The sequence below is a fragment of the Saccopteryx leptura genome, chromosome 6 (assembly GCF_036850995.1).
Source record: "Saccopteryx leptura isolate mSacLep1 chromosome 6, mSacLep1_pri_phased_curated, whole genome shotgun sequence".
In the NCBI taxonomy this organism is placed as follows: domain Eukaryota; kingdom Metazoa; phylum Chordata; class Mammalia; order Chiroptera; family Emballonuridae; genus Saccopteryx; species Saccopteryx leptura.
In genome coordinates this window covers 102,267,816-102,289,623 of record NC_089508.1, presented here as the reverse complement: position 1 = coordinate 102,289,623, position 21,808 = coordinate 102,267,816, and positions in this window count along the sequence as shown.

Below are 21,808 nucleotides of genomic sequence, written 5' to 3'. Positions count from 1 at the left end.
AAAAGTTTCCTGACCCCTGCCTTAGTCACTTAGTAGCCATGTCTGATAACCCTTCATCTCAGTTATCAGAGAGAAAGAGACCACATTCACTTAACTTTTACTACAGTATATTATTATAATTGTTTTATTTTATTGTTAGTTGCTATTACTCTTACTGCGTCTAATAAACTTTATCACAGAATATATGTGCAGGAAAGAACAGTCTTTTTGAACTTTCCGAGGTGGTTTCAGGCATCTACCGGGGCTCTTGGAACACATCCCCACAAATAAGGGGTGGAAGTGGGGGGGGTAGGGACTACTGTGATAGAGGTCATTGAGTCAGAGAGAACCAGAAAAAAAATCTATTGTTAACAGAAGATAGTATTCCAGATGTAAGCAGTGACAAAGTTAGTGCCAAGTACTGAAGAAAAATTGGATAACACAAAGACTTAGGAAAGATCTCTCGGTTCAGCAGTTTTAAGAGTTTATGAGCTTACAGAAAATTGGTAATATTTCAATAGTTAGGAGTAAATGTTCTTTTGTTTTAGGGCAGTGTGTCTCAAAGTACGCCAGTGAACCACCTCTACAGGAACCACATGGAGAGCCTAACAGTTTAACGAAATGCAGCTTTCTGGGACCATCCCAAAGTTACTGAATTAGAATCTCAGGAGTTAAAATCTATCTAGTTATCATCCCGCCTACAGCCATACCACCCTGAATGCGCCCGATCTCATCTGATCTCTGAAGCTAAGCAGGGTCGGGCCTGGTTAGTACTTGGATGGGAGACCATCCCCCCCACCCCAGGTGAGTCTTGTGTACACTGGAATTACTCAGAATAAAGGCCAGACTTCTAAGGCTGGTATCATGGCTCTAGTTTCTAACCCTTTCTCCCACTAGTGCCCTGTAGAAATTCTTCAATATAGCTCTATTCATAGTTTTCTTAGATTATACCTCTACTTAAATTCTTCTCTGCTCTCCTCTAAATCTATCGTCATTCGATATCTAGCTCAAGTCAGTCTCTTCTGGCCCCACAGTAATTTCCCCTGCTTCTACCTTCCTCGCTATTGTGGTTTTCTCATTCTTCACACTTGTGATGAGATTGAGTACTTCAGTTTTAATTTGTTTATATGTATATATCTTGACTGCAGGAGTATAAATAATATTGGGCAGAGACAATATAATAGCATATATAGTATAGTATAATTTATCTCCCATAGTATTTCTATAGCACTGTATACATTGTCTATGCTCAATAATTCTCAGTAAATATTACCTGAATTAATATGGAGATATGTCAGTGGCTAGAGTACCCTGATTTTGGTGCAGTTATATCAGTCTTCACAAAATTGATTTCTTTGCTGTTAGGAATAAAGAGAAGCTAGAATGTGCAGAAAGCAAGTTTAATACAGCTACCCCTTGCTTTAATACAATAGATAATACAAGAAAAGTTAGAGACTAAAACAAATTTTTGAGATTCAGCACAAATGTGGGCATTGCTGGTTTTTAATTGTATCAGAGGGGTCTCTTTACACTTTGTTTTTTTAATAAGAATTTTATTTAAAAAAATTTTTTATTTTTAGGCGAGAGGAGGGGAGATAGTGAGGCAGACTCTCACATGCACCCAGACAGGAAAATACCCGGCAACCCTGCCTGGGCCAATGCTGGAATCAACCAAGCTATTTTTAACACCAGAGACTGACACACTCAGACCAACAAAGCTATCCTCAGCACCCAGGGCCGATGCTCAAACTGATTTAGCCACTGGCTGTGAGAGGAGAAGAGGGAGAAAAAGAGGGAGAGAAGGGGGAATGGGAGGGATAGAAAAGCAGATGGTCACTTTTCTCGTGTGCCCTGACCAGAAATCGAACCTGGGGACATGCATATGCCAGGCTGATGCTTTGTCCAGTGAGCCACCATCCAAGGCCTAAAAACAGTGAGTTCTTTTTTTGTGGTTTTTTTAGGTGAAAGGAGGGGAGATAGTGAGACAGATTCCCACATGTGCCCTAACAGGGATTCCCCCCGGCAACCCCATCTGGGGCCGACACTGGCTGTGAGAGGGAAAGAAAAGGAGAAGGGGAAGAGGGAGGGGAAAAGAGGCAGATGGTTTCTTCTCATATGTCCCCTGACCAGGGATTGAACCAGAGACATCTGCACGCCAGGCCGATGCTCTATCCACTGAGCCAACAGGCCAGGGCTACATTTTCGTAAAGTTCACTTTATAGTATCTAATATAGTAAAACTATGTCTGTAATAGCTCTGTACCTTAAAAAGGTGTATAATAAGTTATTCTTAAAATACAGAAGGGAAAAGCTATTTAAGAAAACCTGAGTCCTTTCTAAAGCAAACTTTGTAAAATAAAAATTTCTTTATGTTATCTATAAATATGAATTTTGATGCAACAAGTTCTATTAGACTCCTATACTTAATGCTAAATGAAGCAGGTCTGTGAGATGCATCACAAATAGCCAACTTCATGATAAATATGATCCTACTTCTTTTTATTGGGTTTTTCCTTTGAATGAATTATTTGTACTGGGTAAGCCAGCATTTTTCTCTAAAAAGCTTAATAAAATCTGACCTATTACATCAGCTTTTTTTATGAATGTGAGAACAATTTATATAGAGAATGTACCACACCATATGTAACAGTATCAGAGAACCATTAGTTAATACTGTTATAAACAGTTGGGGTTGGGAAAATAATTGTGGACTTTTTGTTTTTAAGGGGAGGTAGAGAGTTTCTGAGTGAATGTCTTACCATACTAGCCACTCTTGGATCCCACTTTGAGATGCTCTTTCCTTATGTGAACACTGGTTATAAACTCTTCTTCGTTTAATCCAAAGTTGGTTTTTCAAGATGATTGTTCTTAAGTTATAATCCAATTTGGTCCTGGCAGGTGGTAGTTGGAATGTCTGCCTACTCTGTTGCCATCATGCTCTTTCTTTTTGGTGATATTATAAATTTGCTGAACTTTTCAAAAAATTTCTTGGCAGATTCTTATTTACTGAGGTCACATGATCAGAATAAAATTTATCAGTTAGAGCCCATATATTTGCATTTGTCCTAAAATATGTGTAGGAGTACAGTAATGACATATTAAATCCTTATTTTCTCCTTTTTTCCCCTTGATATTTTCATTTAGAAATAAGATAGAATAATTAATTATCCAAGCATTTCAACATTGGGTTACTGCTACTCTCAGCTTTACCAATATTTGAAATTATTTAATTAACTGGATACTACCAAATATGTGCAAAGCAGTGGAAAGCATTATAAGCAAAGAGATAAGTGTATTGCAAGGTGTCTACTATTAGGCTTACAACAGTGATTCATCCTGAATTACACAATAATTAGTAGAAAAAATTATTGGACTTTAGCTCTCCTAGGGATTCGTTAGACACAGTCAGAATTCAAAAGACATTGTCTTTTAAATAAGAATTTAGCCTGACCTGTGGTGGCACAGTGGGTGAAGTGTTGACCTGGAACGCTGAGGTTGCCAAATTGAAACCCCAGGCTTACCAGGTCAAGGCGCATACAAGAAGCAACTACTATGATTTGATGCTTCCTGCTCGTCCCCCTCCTCTTTTTTTCTCTCTCTCCAAAATCAGTAATAAAATCTTTAAAACAAACAAATAAAAGAATTTATTTAGGGCCTGACCTATGGTGGCACAGTGAATAAAGTATTGACCTAGAACACTGAGGTCACTGGTTTGAAACCCTAGGCTTGCCTGGTCAAAGCATATACAGCAAGCATCAGTGAACAACTAAAGTGAAGCAACTACGAGTTGATACTTCTCATTCCCCCTACCTCTCTCTTTTCTCTGTAAAATCAATAAATAAAATATTTTAAAAATAAAAACAAATTTAAAAAAGAATTTACTTAGAATCAATAGCATACTCAGTCCTGGGAAACATAGGGATAAAAAGATAAAACATGTTCCTTTGTAGGTTCATATCTTTATATATTTCAGGAGACATAGAGATTGGGGAAGGAATATAGATTTTGAAATTAGCTGTATAGATGTGGTAGTTAAAGTCTCCAAAGTTTAGTAGTATGGTGGTTTCTCAAATATTAATAATAGAACTTACATATGATCTAGCAATTCCACTTCTGGGTATATAACCAAAAGAATTAAAAGCAGAGTCTCAAAGAGATATTACAGCAGCATTAATCACAATGGCCAAGAACTATTGTAGAAGCAACCCAAATGTCCTTCGAAGGATGAATGAAAACAAAGTATGATATATGCATACAGTGGAGCATAAGTCATCCTTAAAAAGAAAGGAAAATCCCATTATATGCTGCGTGAATAAACCTTGAGGATATTGTGCTAAATGAAATGAACTGGTCACAAAAAAGAAAAATATTGTATGATTTCACTTATATGAGATATATAGAAAGTAGTCAAATTTATAGCCTGACCCGTGGTGGCACAGAGAGTCGACTGGAATGCTATGGTCACCAGGCAAAACCCCTGGCTTGCCCAGTCAAGGCACATAACAAAAAGCAATCCACAAACAAAGTGAAGCAACTATGGTTGATGCTCCTCCCTCTCTCTCCTCTCTCCCTTTTTCTCTAAAAATCATTAAATTAAAAAAAAATTTTTGGGCCCTGGCCGGTTGGCTCAGGGGTAGAGCGTCGGCCTGGCGTGCGGGGGACCCGGGTTCGATTCCTGGCCAGGGCACATAGGAGAAGTACCCATTTGCTTCTCCACCCCCCCCTCCTTCCTCTCTGTCTCTCTCTTCCCCTCCCACAGCCAAGGCTCCATTGGAGCAAAGATGGCCCGGGCGCTGGGGATGGCTCCTTGGCCTCTGCCCCAGGCGCTAGAGTGGCTCTGGTCTCGGCAGAGCGACGCCCCGGAGGGGCAGAGCATCGCCCCCTGGTGGGCAGAGCATCGCCCCTGGTGGGCGTGCCGGGTGGATCCCGGTCGGGCGCATGCGGGAGTCTGTCTGACTGTCTCTCCCTGTTTCCAGCTTCAGAAAAATACAAAAAAAAAAAAAAAAATTGCCCTGGCCAGTTGGCTCAGCGGTAAAGCATTGGCCTGGCATGTGGAGGTCCCGGGTTTGATTCCCAGCCAGGGTACATAGGAGAAGCGCTCATCTGCTTCTTCACCATTCCCCTTCTCCTTTCTCTCTTTTTCTTCCCCTCTCGCAGCCAAGGCTCCATGGGAACAAAGTTGGCCTGGGCACTGAGGATGGCTCCATGTCCTCCACCTCAGGCGCTATAACGACTCCAATTGCAGCGGAGCAACACTCTAGAGGGGCCAAGCATCGCCCCATGGTGGGCATACTGGGTGGATCCCGGTAGGGTGCATGTGGGAGTCTGTCTGTCTGTCTCTCTCCCGCTTCTCATTTTGGAAAAATACAAAAAAAAATTTTAAGTAGTCATATTTATAGAAACAAAGTAGAATGGTGGTTCCCAGAGGCTGGGGGGGGGGGGGGGGAGAAATGAGTTATTTAAAAGAATAAAGTTTTAGTTATGCAAGATTTTAAAATGTTCTGGAGATCTATCTCACAACAATGAAAGTATGCTTAAACTACTGAACTATACTTCTTTTTTAAGATTTTATTTATTGATTTTAGACAGAGGAGAGAGAGAGAGAGAGAAAGGGGTAGGAGAGGAGTGGGAAGAAACAACTCATAGTTGCTGCTCATATATGCCTGGACTGGTCAAGCCTGGGGTTTCCAACACTCCAGGTCGATGCTCTATCCACTGCACCACCATAGATCAGGCTGAACTATACATTTTTTAAAACGTCTCTTACGCATTATCTAAAAGAATGCATAGAAAGATATTAAGAAAGAAACAATAGGACCTGGCCAGGTGGTGGCACAGTGGATAGAGTGTTGGACTGGCACACAAAGGACCCAGGTTTGAAACCTCAAGGTCACCAGCTTGAGCACAGGCTCATCCAGCTTGAGCGTGGATTCATTGGCTTGAGCGCAGTGTCGCTGGCTTGAGCATGGGATCATAGATATGACCTCATGGTCGTTGGCTTGAGACCAAAGGTCGCTAGCTCGAAGCCCAAGGTTGCTGGCTTGAGCTCAAGGTTGCTAGCTTAAGTAAGGGGTCACTTGCTCTGCTGTCCCCCTGTCAAGGCACATATGAGAATGCAGTCAATGAACAACTAGGGTGATGCCATGAAGAATTGATTCTTCTCATCTCTCTCACTTCCTGTCTGTTCCTATCTGTCCCTCTCTCCATCTTTCTCTCTTTGTCTCTGTCACATACACACACAAAAAAAGAAAGAAAAGAAAAAAAGAACCAGTAGGAAGCTGAATATTTTAAGAAACCAGCAGATTAAGAGATGCCTTTAACAGGCAGACAAAGGTCAAGGAGAGAGGAAGCAGAAAAATTTAGAGAATGGTGTCATGTAATCCAAGAGAAGGGAGAATTTCTATTCAAGTAGGTTGTGGTAAACAACATCCAATCCACTAGAGAGTCCAGTTAGGGAAGAACTTTTAAAAAGCCATTGCTATTGACAATTAGGAGGCCACTATCATATTGAGCACAGACAGGTTCCTTGTTATTATGGAAGCCAAATATCTTGAGGATTGTGTGGGACTTAAGAAAGTATAGTAAGGGTAGAAGACTCAGGAAATTGAGGATGAAGGAAATCAAAGATCTGGAGTTTTGTAGGAAGGCAGTACTAAGGGATATATATATATATTTAAGATGAGCCTGTCTTTAGATGAAGAGGAAGCAGAGAAATTGAAGAAAGAAGAGAGGCCTCTGGAGCACACTGAAGGAGCAAAATCCCATCTCAAAAGCATAGATATTAGAATGCTTTTGGAAAACTTTGGGTGTTTACTGAGATAAGAAGAAAAGATGCTGAGTATAGAAAGGAGAGCTGTAATGGAGTTCAGACATCGTGCCCTATACTTTTATTGTAAAACCCAGGACTTGATCATCTGGGAGAGAGGAAGATGGCATGGAGTAATGGCTGGAGGACAGTAGTGAATGTTTGACATAGCCACTTTAGGAAATGGGTAAGTGAGCCAACTAGCTGAGGTTAGAAATCATAAATAATGCAGCAAATTAGAAAGCACAGTTACACAATTTTCTTGGCAGCCCAAGAGCAGATCAGAAAAGGCAGATGGTTCAGTTGATCCACATTCAGAGATTGACAGTAGAGATGCTGTATAATAAGGTCATGCAGTGGAAGGAAAGCTAGGGAGAAAGTGGTTGAAACAACTGACCTCATAAACAAAGTGGACAAGGACAGGATAAAAAACAAAATGTGCAAGGAGCCAATAGAGTAGATGAGGGATGAGGTCAAGAAGACTAGTGCTTCTTAGAAATCAGAAGGGTAAGTTCAAAAAGAATTAGAGTAGGAGATGTGGAGAGATAAGAGACTGGTCATAGTAGAGTTCTGTGAGTAGAACCATTATGAGTGATAACAAGTCCTAGGATGAGGCCGTGGGAATGTGTAGTTGCAGTGCAGTTGTGTCAAGGAACTTAAAAACTAATGTGTTGGGTGACTACCCTATTTAGACAATAAAGTTAACCCAGAATAAGACTCACAAAAAAGAGAAATACCCGTCACCCTATGCCCAAATCTTGAATCACTGTGATAGTGTGATATGAAGGTCTACAAAAGGCAGAGATGAGGATGCAGAAAGAATGATGTTTCAAGGCAATATGGACTTAGGAGGAGTGGCAAAGGTGAACCATATCCTCCAATTCCTGGGAAAGCCAGGGAAATGTCACCTCCACTTCCTGCTCATGAAATAGGAATCACCTTTACTTAACAGGACAATGTGGTCAAGAGGAAATTGGGTTTTCATTAGGGCAAAGAGACCAAAAGATTGTTAGGAAAAAAGTAACAGTAGAGGAAAGTTTATTAGCAAAAATAAAAAGAGATGGTATGTTAGAAGATAAGGTGGGATTAGTAGGAGAATCAGCAAGCTGAATTGAATGGGAAAGCGAGAAAAGGGGAAAAAGTGACTAAAGAGACATACAATAAGGGAAACAGGGCATGAGAAAGACACAGAAACCCTGGCCGGTGTCTCAGTTATTTGGAGGATAGTCTTGAGGCACCAGGGCTGTGGGGTGGGTCAGGTGAGGCATGTTGCATAGATAGGTGGAATAACAATCACTGTTCATCTTGCTCTCTCCCTCCTCTCTCTCTCATTCTCAAAAAAAATATTTTTAAAGAAAAGTACACAACACTTACAGGTAAGTGAAAGAAGAAATGTGAATGGAATTATAATGCTAATTTTTGGCTGAATATTAATTGTCAGAGATGAAGGAAATGGAATTTAGAGAGAAACCAGAACACTAATTATACCTGAATATTGTTTGGGAGAAATAAAGTAAAAGATGGTGACGTAAACAAAAATGAAAATACTGCCTGACCAGGTAGTGGCACAGTGGATAAGCATATGCCTGGGACACAGAGGACGCAGGTTCAAAACCATGAAGTTGCCAGCTTGAGCGCAGGCTCACCAGCTTGAGCACGGAGTCTCTGGTTTGAGAGTGGGATCATAAACATAACCCCAAGGTTGCTGGCTTGATCCCAATGGTCACTGGCTTGAAGCCCAAGGTCGCTGGCTTGAGCCCAAAGTCAGTGGCTTGAGCAAGGAGTCACTGGCTCGGCTGGAGCCACCCCCACCCCCACCCCCATATCAAGGCACATATGAGAAAGCAATTAATGAACAACTAATGTGCTGCACAAATAATTGATGCTTCTCATCTCTCTCCCTTGCTGTTTGTCCAAATTTGTCCCTCTCTCTGTCTGTCTCTGTCTCTCAAAACAAACAAACAAACAAAATGAAAACACTAAGTTTTGGCTTCATGTTATTTAGGATAGATGAAAAAATGGAAATGATCTGGAAGCAGTATCTAACATTAGTATAACCTCTCCTTTAAAGTTTTGTACTTCAGGTTTAAACATTGTGTTTTGGGGAAAAGCATCTAGGCGTTCTCCAACCTCAACTTTCCTCAAGTACTTAGCTTTCAGAACTGGAAATACATTGAGTATTGAGTGCCTGATCTGTGGTGACCATAATTCAATTCCAGTTCACCCCATCATCCCAGGCTGCTTGTTTGTTTGTTCGTTTGTTTGTTTATTGTCAATATACATGGTACCTTGAGATACGAGCAGACCAACATACTTTTTTTTTTAAGATAACGAGCTGCAACTCAGTCCGTATTTTTGTTCAAGATCCTAGCGAAATTCCGAGATACGAGTCATGATTCGGGAAGCTGCCACTAGTTGGTATGTTGGCGCATGGGTCCAGTATTGGCAGTTTGATATACGAGTTGACTGACTTATGGGCTCAGTTACAGAACGAATTAAATTCGTATCTCAAGGTACCACAGTATAATTCACACACCATAAAATTTAGCACTTTAAGGTGTCGAATTTAATAGTTTTTAGTATATTCAAAAGGTTGTGCAATATTGTTGCATTACACAATATTTCTATAAGGTTGTATATCACCACTATCTAATTCTAGAACATTTCCACCATTCTGAAAAGAAGCTTAGTACTTATTAAATTCACTCCTCATTTCCCCTCTATTCCCAGCCCCTGGCAACCACTAATCTACCTTTAGTCTCTGTGGATTTGCCTATTCTTGACATTCCATATTCAAATGGAATCATACAATATTTGGCTTTTTGTGTCTGATTTCTTTCATGTAGCATAACATTTCAAGGTTTACCCATATTGTAGCATGTATAGGAAGTTCATTTCTTTTAATGACTAAATACTACATTGTATGGATATAGCACATTTTTGTTTATCCATTTACCCAATTGATAGACATTTACATTGCTTCTACTTTGGGGCTATTGTGAATAATGCTGATATAAATCTTAAAGTACATACAAGTTTTTGTGTAGACATATGTTTTCAGTTATCTTTAGTATATATCTAGGAGTAAAAATGCTGGGTTAAATGGTAACTTTGTGTTTAACTTCCTGAGTAACTGCCAAACTGTTTTCCAAAGTAGCTATACCATTTTACATGCCTACTAGCAGTATATGAGGGTTCCAATTTCTCCATTTCCTTACCAATATCTGTTATTTTCCCTTTTTTTAAAATTATAGTCATCCTAGTGCCTATGATGCAGAATATTATTGTGGTTTTGATTTTAATTTCCCTAATGACCAATGTTGAGCATCTTTTCATGTGCTTACTCCCCTATTGTATAGTATCTTCTTTGGAGAGATATCCATTCAAAATTTTTGCCCATTTTTTGTGTTATTTGTCTTTTTGTTCTTAGATGTAAGAGTTCTTGATATATTCTGGATACTAGACCCTTATTAGTAAATGATTTGCAAATATTTCTCCCATTTTATAATGGGTTGTCTTTTTATTTTCCTTTTTTAAATTTATTTATTAATTTTAGAGAGAGAGGAAGGGAAAGAGAGAGAGAAACATCAATTTGCTGTTCCACTTATGTATGCATTCATTGGTTGATTCTTGTATGTGCTCTTACTGAGGAGCAAATCCACAACTTTGGTGTATGAGGAGGACACTCTAATCAACTGAACTATGCAGCCAGGGCTCTTTTTATTTTCTTGATAATGTCCTTTGAAGAATAAAAGTTTTTAATTTTTATAAAGTCCAATTTACTGTTTTCTTTGGTTGCTTGTGCTTTAGTGTTGTACCTAAGAACCCAGCATATGTATAAATAGCTCCCCTTTCATTCTCAAAAGTGTCTCGGTAAACAACAAATTTTATGGACACTTGACTAATAACAACCTCAGAGGCAAGTTATTAGTAGCTCTTGGGCAGGTAGATAAGTAAATACTAGCTTATTTTATTCTTGCCTCAGGAAAACCAGTATTATCATTTGGCTTTTCCCTAAAGGAAATCTGCCAGCCATTATAGTTGCCATATTGTATGCTTATTCAACAAATTTATGTTGAGTACCTGCTATACATTAAATACCGATCTACAGTTGGGGAAATTGCACCAGGAAACTGCAAAGAGAAAAACTTTTAAATGCTTTTTTTTCTTTTAATTTTGTAAAAGTAATGTAAACAATTAGAAATATTAAAAAGCCTGTCATCTCATTCTTCAAATACAATTTTATTTTTATTTATTCTCTTATAATCTTTGTTCATAACCACACACTTTTAACACAGTTTAATTATAAGGAATTTTATATTTTTATTTTTAAAAACAGTATTTTATCATAAATACATATTTTAAATGTATTTTTTTATTTTGATCTAAGGTAGTATAAGGGAGAGGAAGCAGACAAAAGGAAAAAACAGAAGTCAATAAAATATTATTAAGATGAGCAAGTATAGTCTATAAATGGATTTGTGCTCTGGTCTGTGAATGCCTGTAGGTTGGCAAATTGAGTTCAAGAGTATATAATTCTATTCCATAATATTAACATTTATCTTTTTCTTCCTGATCTATGACTCTGGCTCCACAGATTACCATAACCATATTATATGGTTAATTTAATTTCTAGTTATTGTTCGTACTGGTCAAATAGTTGGAGCTAGAAGCAACTATTCTCTCTTCTACATTTGTAGCTAAACAAGAATTTTGACATATAAACTAATTTTTATTAGAATTTACTTCAAGAATAATATGCCTCCAAATAGTTACTAATAAATCTATATTCATAAATACAGTAACTTATAAGAATTTCCGTAAGTATTTTTAGAATGCTATTTATTACCCAGGTCATTTGGCCTTTTTTACTAAGTTCAATTTCTTTTTCTTTTTTTTAAATTTTCCATTGATTTGAGAGATACAGAGGAAGGGAGAGAGAGAGAAAAGAAAGAAAAAGAGAAGCATCAACTCATGATCCACTTAGTGCATTCACTGATTGCTTCTCATTTGTGCTCTGACTGGGGATTGAACCCATGACCTCAGCACACCAGACGTCACTCTATCCACTGAACCACCCACACAGCCAGGGCATAAGTTCAGAGTCTTAAGCTAGTCAAATAACCTTAGATTATGAATTTCACAATAAATTATTTGAATCTTAATGTTATCATATTATCTTGCATGATTATTATCTCAATACATTTCATTTTTAAGTGGATAATCATCCATCATCAGTTTTTACATTCACATGTCTCCAATTGGTGAATTAGGTTTTTGTGGGATGCTTTATATGCTAGTTATAAAGGAAGAAACATCCCTGAATTAAAGCACTTAATTATTCTCTTACATTGCCTGTCTACAATTAAACAGTTTACCTGCCTGAAGAGCTTACAGCCAAAGTGAAGGGTTTGTGTAATGTTTAATAACAGTCCTCCTCCTCAGTCCTAGCTCTGGCTTGACCTATCCCGTTCCTTGAATTTTGGCTCATGTTTAGAACTGAGATGCTGTCATTAAATTTTTCTTCTTCACCTTGATAAAGTCTGTGATTAATTTGGCTTGTGATATTTCCTGTGGTTCCCATCAGGAACTTTCTGGCAGAGAAAAATTGACAGGATGACCAAGGACTCTCTTCTAATTCCTCTCAGCTCCACTTTTATTTCCTCTCAGCTCCACTTTAATTGATTCCCGGCCTACACCTTCCCCTTCCTGAAGTCTGCTCCAGATTCCATCATCCAGAGCCTCGTCTCCCTGGCCACTGTGGGTTTGTTACTGCCCAATCTTCCTCCTCTCCACAGAAGTCTTCCTTTTCAGCTGCTCTGTCCTTCAGGGTCACATCCTCCCTATCTTCCAAGGTGAAAACTTTATTAAAGTAATAAGCCAGACCCTGGCCAGTTTGCTCAGTGGATAGAGCATTGGCTGGCATGCAGATGTCCCAGGTTCGATCCCCGGTCAGGGCATACACGGGAAGTGACCATCTGCTGCTCTTCCCCTTCATCCCCCCCTTCTCTCTATCTTCCTCTCTTGCAGCCAGTGGCTGTTATTTGAAGTGTTGGCCCCGGTGCTGAGGACAGCATGATCCAGCACATCAGCCTCAGGCACTGAGGATATCATGGTTGATTTGAGCATCAGTCCCAGACGGGTTGCTGGTAGATCCCAGTCAGGATGCATGCTGAAGTATGTCTTACTATCTCCCCTCATCTCACTTAAAAAAATAATAATAATAATAAATAAGGAATAAAGGAATAAACCAGAAGAGAGCTCCAAGATTTTCTCTCCAACCCCATTACAGCATCTGGACATTGACTTCCCAACGATGACTCTTTCCTTGTCTTTCTTATGAAAGCTAGAGGAATGATTGTAACCATGAGATTTTAAAGCCAAATATGAGGGGAAAGGGGGATTATAACAAACTACAGAATTATTTCAGGTCCTCTTCACTCTTTGCTAATTACACCTACCTACAGGTAAGAAAGAGCCGGCTTTTTCCTCTTCCCTTCAATCCACGTGATGGAGTGCTAACAGTGTTATACCCAGGAACTGATCTTAATGTGGCCAGTGGTGAAGTTATTATGAATAAAAATTTGATGTACCATATGTGTATGATTTTACTTTGACATGTAACAGCTGAAAGAAAAATAACTGAAAATAATTGTCATGTGGAGGTAGTAGGATTATGTTTTTGTTTCCTTGAGTTTTAAAAAAATCATATTTTAAAGTTGACGTTAATCATAATATTTTTAAATAAATATATGACTACACACCTATAAAAATATTTTTAAAAGTATTGTTAGTTTAACATTTTATAGGGTTTTATTTTGTTTGTTTTGTTTTAAATTTTTCTGAGGTTGGAAATGGGGAGGCAGTCAGACAGACTCCCGCATGTGCCCGACCAGGATCCACCCAGCATGCCCACCAGGGGGTGATGCTCTGCCCATCTGAGGCGTCGCTCTGCCGCAATCAGAGCCATCCTCAGCGCCTGGGCAAACTTTGCTCCAATGGAGCCTTGGCTGCGGGAGAGGAAAAGAGAGACAGAGAGGAAGGAGAAGGGGAGGGGTGGAGAAGCAGATGGGCGCTTCTCCTCTGTGCCCTGGCCGGGAATCGAACCTGGGACTCCCGCACACCAGGCTGATGCTGTACCACTGAGCCAACCGGCCAGGGCCTTATACAGTTTTTAATATATATTGTACTATGATATTATGGAAAATACATCAGACAAGGATTCGGAAAGCCTGGTTTTGAAATCTTCTGGAATTTTATTCCAAACATGGATAACTCACTTACCTATTCTGGGCTTTGGTTCCTGTTTTTTCCAAATAATAGCTACTCTATTTACTTTGAAGAGATTTTTGTAAGAATAACAATAGAATATTTGAATTTTAAAATTGGAGATCTTGGAGACCCTCTAATACGTTTCTCCCAGAGGAGCAAAATGAGACCCAAATAGGTTAAATGGCTTGCTTATAAAATATATGACAGCAACTTTGGGACAAAACCATAAAGTTTATGTACGTGTAAAATGCTGTATTTCTTAACTTGATCAGAGAATGAGAATGTGAAAGGAGACTTAGCCGTCCTAGTTAAGCATGAATATTGTAGTCATTTCCTATGTAAAATACACTGCTCACAAAAATTAGGGGATATTTCAAAATGAATAGGAAGTGATAAAAGAAACATTTGATATGTCACTTGCTACTCAATCACGATATTTGAGTTTGCATCTCATTTGCATAATCAAACAACTTTCTTTGACTTGTTTGTTTTTCTGATGTTCTTGTTTAATAAAAAAATCAAATGCTTCTTTTTTTTATTGCTTCATATTCATCAAATACATACTTGTGGATATACCTTTGCTCAGTATTCTTACTTAGAAACATCAATCCTGAGTTTAACTGCTTCTTTTAAGGTGGGATAGTCCACTATTACTTATGCTATGTTGTAAGTACTTCCTGGCTGAATATTTATACTGGTAGTTTGCATTCTGAATAAAATTCTACTCATGGCTAAAAGTTCCTTTTGGAAATTTAGTGCTAAAAGTTGTCACAGATTACAGCAAGCTCAGCAGTACATTGACAAATAATGTTTGGTAGACCAAAAAGTAGAAGGCTATACACAAAGGGCCAGCAGATCCTTTGTTGAAATGGGCTATCAGTGTTGTTTCAGGCTTCAGGCCACATTGAAATTGGCAGAGTGAAAGCTATACCTAACCCATGAGTTTTATGACATGAGCTTGCCACATGTATGCTCTAGTCTTCTCAGTGGTTTCATCAACATTGAGCAGCCTGACACGACTGAGGTGGATCACTAATAACAGACCTCCAGAGCTGCATTTCCCAAAGTCTACTCCCATGAACACTAGTTCTAAAAGACATTGGCATGCATTCCTTTTTAAAAAGATATTATATTCCATTGCCAAATAAGCTTGGGAAACATTGCATGTTTCAAAAAAATGCAGCCTACTAATACACATAATGACTCTCTGAGAGGTGACTATTATATTAATATAAATCCATATAGTGTTTCTCAAATTTATTTGAGCATGCATTTAAAGGAACACTTCCTGAGAAGTGCAATCAAGAACAGGACCCTAGAGTTCCATGGGTACACAAGGGTCCCATTGTTTGGGTAATACTGTTCTACCATCATTGACTTTTATAATCTTAGGAGTAGAAGCAATGTTAATGGTAATCTATTATTTTCAGTTTCCCAAATGCATGCTGATTGGAACCTAGAGTCATATCAGATGTATTTGAACAATACGTTAAAGCAGGACATCACAGAGCCAGTCAAATATGTAACTACTGGTTTACTTGATAATTTTTTAAAAATATTTATTTATTTATTTTAGAGAAGAGAGAGAGAGAGGAGGAGGAGGGAGGAACAGGAAGCATCAACTCCCATATGTGTCTTGACCAGGCAAGCCCAGGGTTTCGAACTGGTGACCTCAGCGTTCCAGGTTGACGCTTTACCCACTGCGCCACCACAGGTCAGGCTGATAATTTTATATATACCATTAAATGCCAACAGTTCTACTTCTAACAATGCTTCATTTATTGGTAGGGAAATTGTTTCTTTATAGAAAGACAAGAAGACAAAGTATAATGCATTATTGTGATGAGTATAAAATAAATAGAAAGTATATAAAATTCTCCATTCTTTGAACAAATATCTGATGAGTGCCTTCCATGTGCCAAACAGCGACACCAACTGAATTGACAAGCTGGATTAAATAGATAGTAAAGAGATAAAGAAGTACCTAATAATGTTAACTATCATTTGACAATGGGTAACATGCTAATTATTTCTACTGTATCTTTAGCACACTGCAGAGAAGAAGATATTTTCATCTTAAAGTGAGGAAACTGAACTTCAGAGATATGAAGTGGTTTTCCCTAGGTCATGCCTATTAAGTGATAGAATTGAGGCAGGATAGTAAGAAGCTATGAAATTACTTGGCAAGTGGATTAAGGGAAACAGACAAATTGTTAAACAAGGCCAAGCAATTAGCCAGCTAATAAATCACAAGATCTTCTTTTCCACACTTAGTAGACGATGGTTTATACCTCTCCTCCCCAACCAGAGAGTGAGTAGCTTAAATCACCCTACTCAGGGAGGTGGATAACAGAGAAACAACAGAGAAACCTGTTGAATGTTCTGTTGAGACCCTCCCCTAAAACTCCCACCTTTATTTATTTATTTATTTATTTATTTATTTATTTATTTTATTTTATTTTTGTGACAGAGAGAAGGACAGACAGAGAGGAAGGGAGAGAGATGAGAAGCATCAATTCTTCGTTGTGGCACCTTAGTTGTTCATTGATTGCTTTCTCATATGTGCCTTGACCGGGGGGCTACAGCAGAGTGAGTGACCCCTTGCTCGAGCCAGCAACCTTGGGCTCAAGCTGGTGAGCCTTGTTCAAACCATGTGAGCCTGCGCTCAAGCTGGCGACCTCGGGGTCTCGAACCTGGGTCCTCTGCATCCCAGTTCGACGCTCTATCCACTGTGCCACCACCTGGTCAGGCTAAAACTCCCACCTTTAGAAAACAGTTAACAACTCTTAAAGCAAAGAACCCAGTGTGTGCACGCCTGTGCACACACACATATACACCCTTTCCTCAGGTGTGTACTTTTGCTTTTATTCTCCTAAACTCTACAAGTTCACACAAGACTCACAACCACCAGAGCAGGGGGCAACAGCAGCTTGTCTCAGGCTAACTTCCTGAACTTGGCTCCAAGGACCCTACTTTTTTCACTCTAACTTCCTTTTCTGAGTCTACACAGACCAGCATGGCTCACTTCTGTTACTGTGACTTCCTTTCCTGAGTCTAGACAGCCCCATCAAAGCTCACTCCTGTTGCTGTAATCTTGCCTCTTCTATCTTAACCCTTGCCTTTGTTTCACTGTCCTCAGCATTAGTAAACATACTCTCAAAATCACCTGGATTCATGTTGTGAAATCTTCCCTGCACAAAGTCAAGAACCCGCACATTCCAGACTGTGCCAGAACAGACCTGCCATGGTCCTGGTCCCTTTCCAGAGACAGAATTAGGATTTGAACACAAGTCACCTGATTCCAAAGCTGCCCTCTTTCCACTAATTACAATATAGCTTCCTCTTTATTGTGACTCAGAATCTAAATTTGAGATTGAACAAAGTATAATAGTAGTTGAAAGGTGGAACGCATTTTTATTTTGTTAAAGCTAGACTGGTTGTTTTTCAGAGTTCTGTCCTTGTTTTCTGTTTATTTTTCTCTTCCATTGTATTAGCTATCAACTCCATGTGGAAAAGTTCTGATTCTAGATCTCTAGCTCTGATCCCACTTCTAAGCTGTAGTTCCACACTTCTCCTTGGATCCATTACTATCACCTCAAATGTGACATGTTTACAATTAATCTTATTATTTACCCCTCTAAAGTGACTCCTCCTTTTAATTTAATTCTCTTAGTCATTTAGGATCAAAGTTTAGAACTATCTTTGAATCTTCTGTAATATTTGTGGTTTGATTCAATGATATCTAATATCCCTTGCAGTTCTAAAATTCTAGTGTAGTTATTCTTATACCACATACTCAGTCAAAATGAATTCCTTTCTCTGCTTTGGGCCTGCTCAAATTATTTTCTAGCATTTTTTCATTATCTAATAGAGTATATCCTACTCATCTGTTCTTACACATCCTTCAAAACCCATTTTATCTTATTTTATTATTTTTTTTTAGTGAGAGAGACAGAGAGGAAACAGAGACAGAGGAACAGTCAGGGACAGACAGGAAGGTAGAGAGAGGAGAAGCATCAACTTGTTGCTGCACTTTAGTTGTTCATTGATTGCTTTATCATATGTGCATTGACTGGGGGGCTTCAGCTGGGCCAATGACTCTTTTTTTTTTTTTTTTTTTTTTTGTATTTTTCTGAAGCTGGAAACGAGGAGAGACAGACAGACTCCCGCATGCGCCCAACCGGGATCCACCCAGCACGCCCACCAGGGGCGACGCTCTGCCCACCAGGGGGCAATGCTCTGCCCCTCCAGGGCGTCGCTCTGCCACAACCAGAGCCACTCTAGCGCCTGGGGCAGAGGCCAAGGAGCCATCTCCAGCGCCCGGGCCATCTTTGCTCCAATGGAGCCTTGGCTGCGGGAGGGGAAGAGAGAGACAGAGAGGAAGGAGGGGGTGGGGTGGAGAAGCAAATGGGCGCTTCTCCTATGTGCCCTGGCCGGGAATCAAACCCGGGTCCCCCGCACACCAGGCCAACGCTCTACCGCTGAGCCAACCGGCCAGGGCTGGGCCAATGACTCTTTGACCAAGCCAGCAATCTTGGGCTCAAGCCAGCAACCATGGGATCATGTCTATGACCCCACACTCAAGCTGGTGACCCTGTGCTCAAGCCCGGTAAGCCCACGCTCAAGCCTGTGACCTCAGGGTTTCAAACCTGGGTCCTCAGCATCCCAGGTTGACACTCCATCCACTGCACCAGCACCTGGTCAGGCCAAAGCTCATTTTAAGTATCAACTCTTTTTTTTAAATCCTCCATGAGCCTCCCAACAGGACTTCAGAGTAATTGCTCTCTCCTTCAGGATCTATGATACTTTTGTTCCTTTCTTAGGGTACTTTACAGTACCCTATACACACACACATATATATCAAGTATGATCAGGAAGAAGCCTAGAGGATGCTTGGCAAGGATGGAGTCTGAGGGGGGGAGGGCATATACTGGGCATGAGCATAGGGTTGGGAGGGATATGAAAAAAGAAAGAGGACTTGCAGTATAATCTGGGTTTCTCAGAACCTTGGTAGGGTAACGGCAGCATCCTCCAAAGAGAGGGATGGCAGCTGTAGGTGACTGGTTAAACATAGGGGAGGTGTTCGAACAAATATCCCAAAGACAATAGGATCCAGGTTTCCCTCTGTAGGAGAAAGGATTTATAAATATGGGAGGGAGGAAACTAGAATAAACTATGATGCTGGATTGGAAGTATTGCGAACATATGGTTTTTCAATATATATTGTTACATACAGATATATAGCCATAAATGTGTGTGTGAGTATATACAGATAGATGCACTGTATATGTGTATGAATGTGTAATATTCCCTAGATGGATACACTAACACAGCTTGAGCAGTGATACCCTAATAGCAGTGAGCATGCCTTATACTTCTAAATACCATTCTCCACTGAAAGGAACCAGGGCTCCTGGATACATGGCTGCATCCAGGGCTGGGGCAAGATGAGCCTGGAACATCTTACTGGGTCAGAAAGTAAGAGAGTGCTCAAAGAATGATGGAAGCTATGTCAAAAGGGCATAGCAGGCCCTGGCCGGTTGGCTCAGTGGTAGAGCGTCGGCCTGGCGTGCGGGGGACCCGGGTTCGATTCCCGGCCAGGGCACAAAGGAGAAGCGCCCATTTGCTTCTCCATCTCCCCCCCTCCTTCCTCTCTGTCTCTCTCTTCCCCTCCCGCAGCCAAGGCTCCATTGGAGCAAAGATGGCCCGGGCGCTGGGGATGGCTCCTTGGCCTCTGCCCCGGGCGCTAGAGTGGCTTTGGTCGCGGCAGAGCGACGCCCCGGAGGGGCAGAGCATCGCCCCCTGGTGGGCAGAGCGTCGCCCCTGGTGGGCGTGCCGGGTGGATCCCGGTCGGGCGCATGCGGGAGTCTGTCTGACTGTCTCTCCCCGTTTCCAGCTTCAGAAAAAACAAACAAACAAACAAACAAAAAAAACCAAACAAAAAAAAGGGCATAGCATAGTCAACTGTTAATGTAGATTAGTGATGGTGGGTATATGGTATATGTAACTTTCAAATTTTCTATATTTTAAAAATGTTTTACAATTAAATAAGGGGGTCCTCAGGTTACAACACAGTTCCGTTCCCACAACAGTGACATAACCTGAATTTTGGTGTAAGTTGCGTTGTTAATGTTCAGAGTTTCATGAAGAGGAGCCACAAAGGAATGAGGCGGCAACAACAATACTGCAAGTGGAAGACCCCAATCTCTCCAGGATTGAGGTGCCTTGGAGAGATCAGTTATCCAATTTATTAAGCAGAAATATGTCATCTTGCATAAGAAACTAACAAGCAGAATACATTGTACAATTTTATTGCTTAATTTTGCAAACTGATTAGATCTCTCTTGCCCTTTCTGAGACATAACACCATCTGCTGTCTGATTCCTGACCTGCAGAAAGCTGCAGTTGGGATAAACACCCACGTCCTTGGGTCTTCCCTGGACATGACTGCTTTCCATCACAAGTGCTTAGCCTTGACCTTCACTTCCTCAGGATAGGAACAGAAAGTCACTGGGTGCTCTGGCTTTCCTCCAATATTTCCCCCTTTTTTGTTTATCTCATTCTGCAACATTATGGTGTACAAGGAGGCTCGTCCTTCAGATAACGCAAGTCGCTTCTGCTCTTTCTCCAGACTAAGCAAATACAAAAACATAAAACAGCAATGACAATTAATGTGCTTATTGTAGAAGCTCCTAATAACTGTAAATGTTAATCCATCAGCAATATTACTTAATAAAAGCACACTAGGAAAAAAATAAAAAATAAAGGTACACTAGAAAGTATATTTCAGTTTTTCTCTGAAAGTGTCATATATATCATATCTTGTTGCAATTGTTGTATTTCCATAGATATATCACCTTGATTAAGCAAATGTCTACTAACTTTACCCCAAGGAAAATTAGTCTCATTATATGGATGTGGGGTTACACAAAAGGTAGTAATGTTCCAATCACATTTAAGTTTTATTTGATGTTGTAAGCTTACCGATTGATCTCCCAATAGTACTACTGCCTGTTGTAAATCTGCTATTTGATTCTCAATACAACTATCAATCAATCTTTGGATATTCCATAATTTTTCAGAGTGTTCATGCCAGTTTTGCACAAACTCTGTGTTTTGTATAGATTGATGCAGAGCAACTCCTGCTGCTGTCGCAGTGGCTATGATAGCTGTAATTCCAATAGTAGCAGCAATTAACATACCTATAAAACATTTTTCTTTGCATAATATTTTTTTAGAGCCTCATCTATTAAATACATTTCAGGTGAGTTTTGCCATTATCTGTGCATCTGAACAGGGATCCAGACTCCTGTTCTAGCTTTAAGTACAATATATACATAGAATCAACAGATTGATTATAATTAATAGAGGAATTGAGACATGTTTTTGCGCTCATTGTTGAAAACAGTGATTCGTCATCAGACACAGATGGGACAAGCTAATGGATGGGAGTTTTGACAGTGATAAGGAGTTGTATGAATTTTATGATGAATAAAACTTGAGTTTGCCTGACCAGGCGGTGGTGCAGTGGATAGAGCGTCGGACTGGGATGCGGAGTGTTGTAATAATATAAGGTTATAGTAATTAAATATATAGAAATATAAAAATATGGAATATATATAAAAGTAATTAAAAGGATATTAAAAATAATTATTAAAATTAAATAAAGTTATGCCATTTGGATAGGAATTAATATAGTGGCTTGGTGCCATAACTCTGTAATGTGATAAACAGATTCTAACTTTCAAGCAGA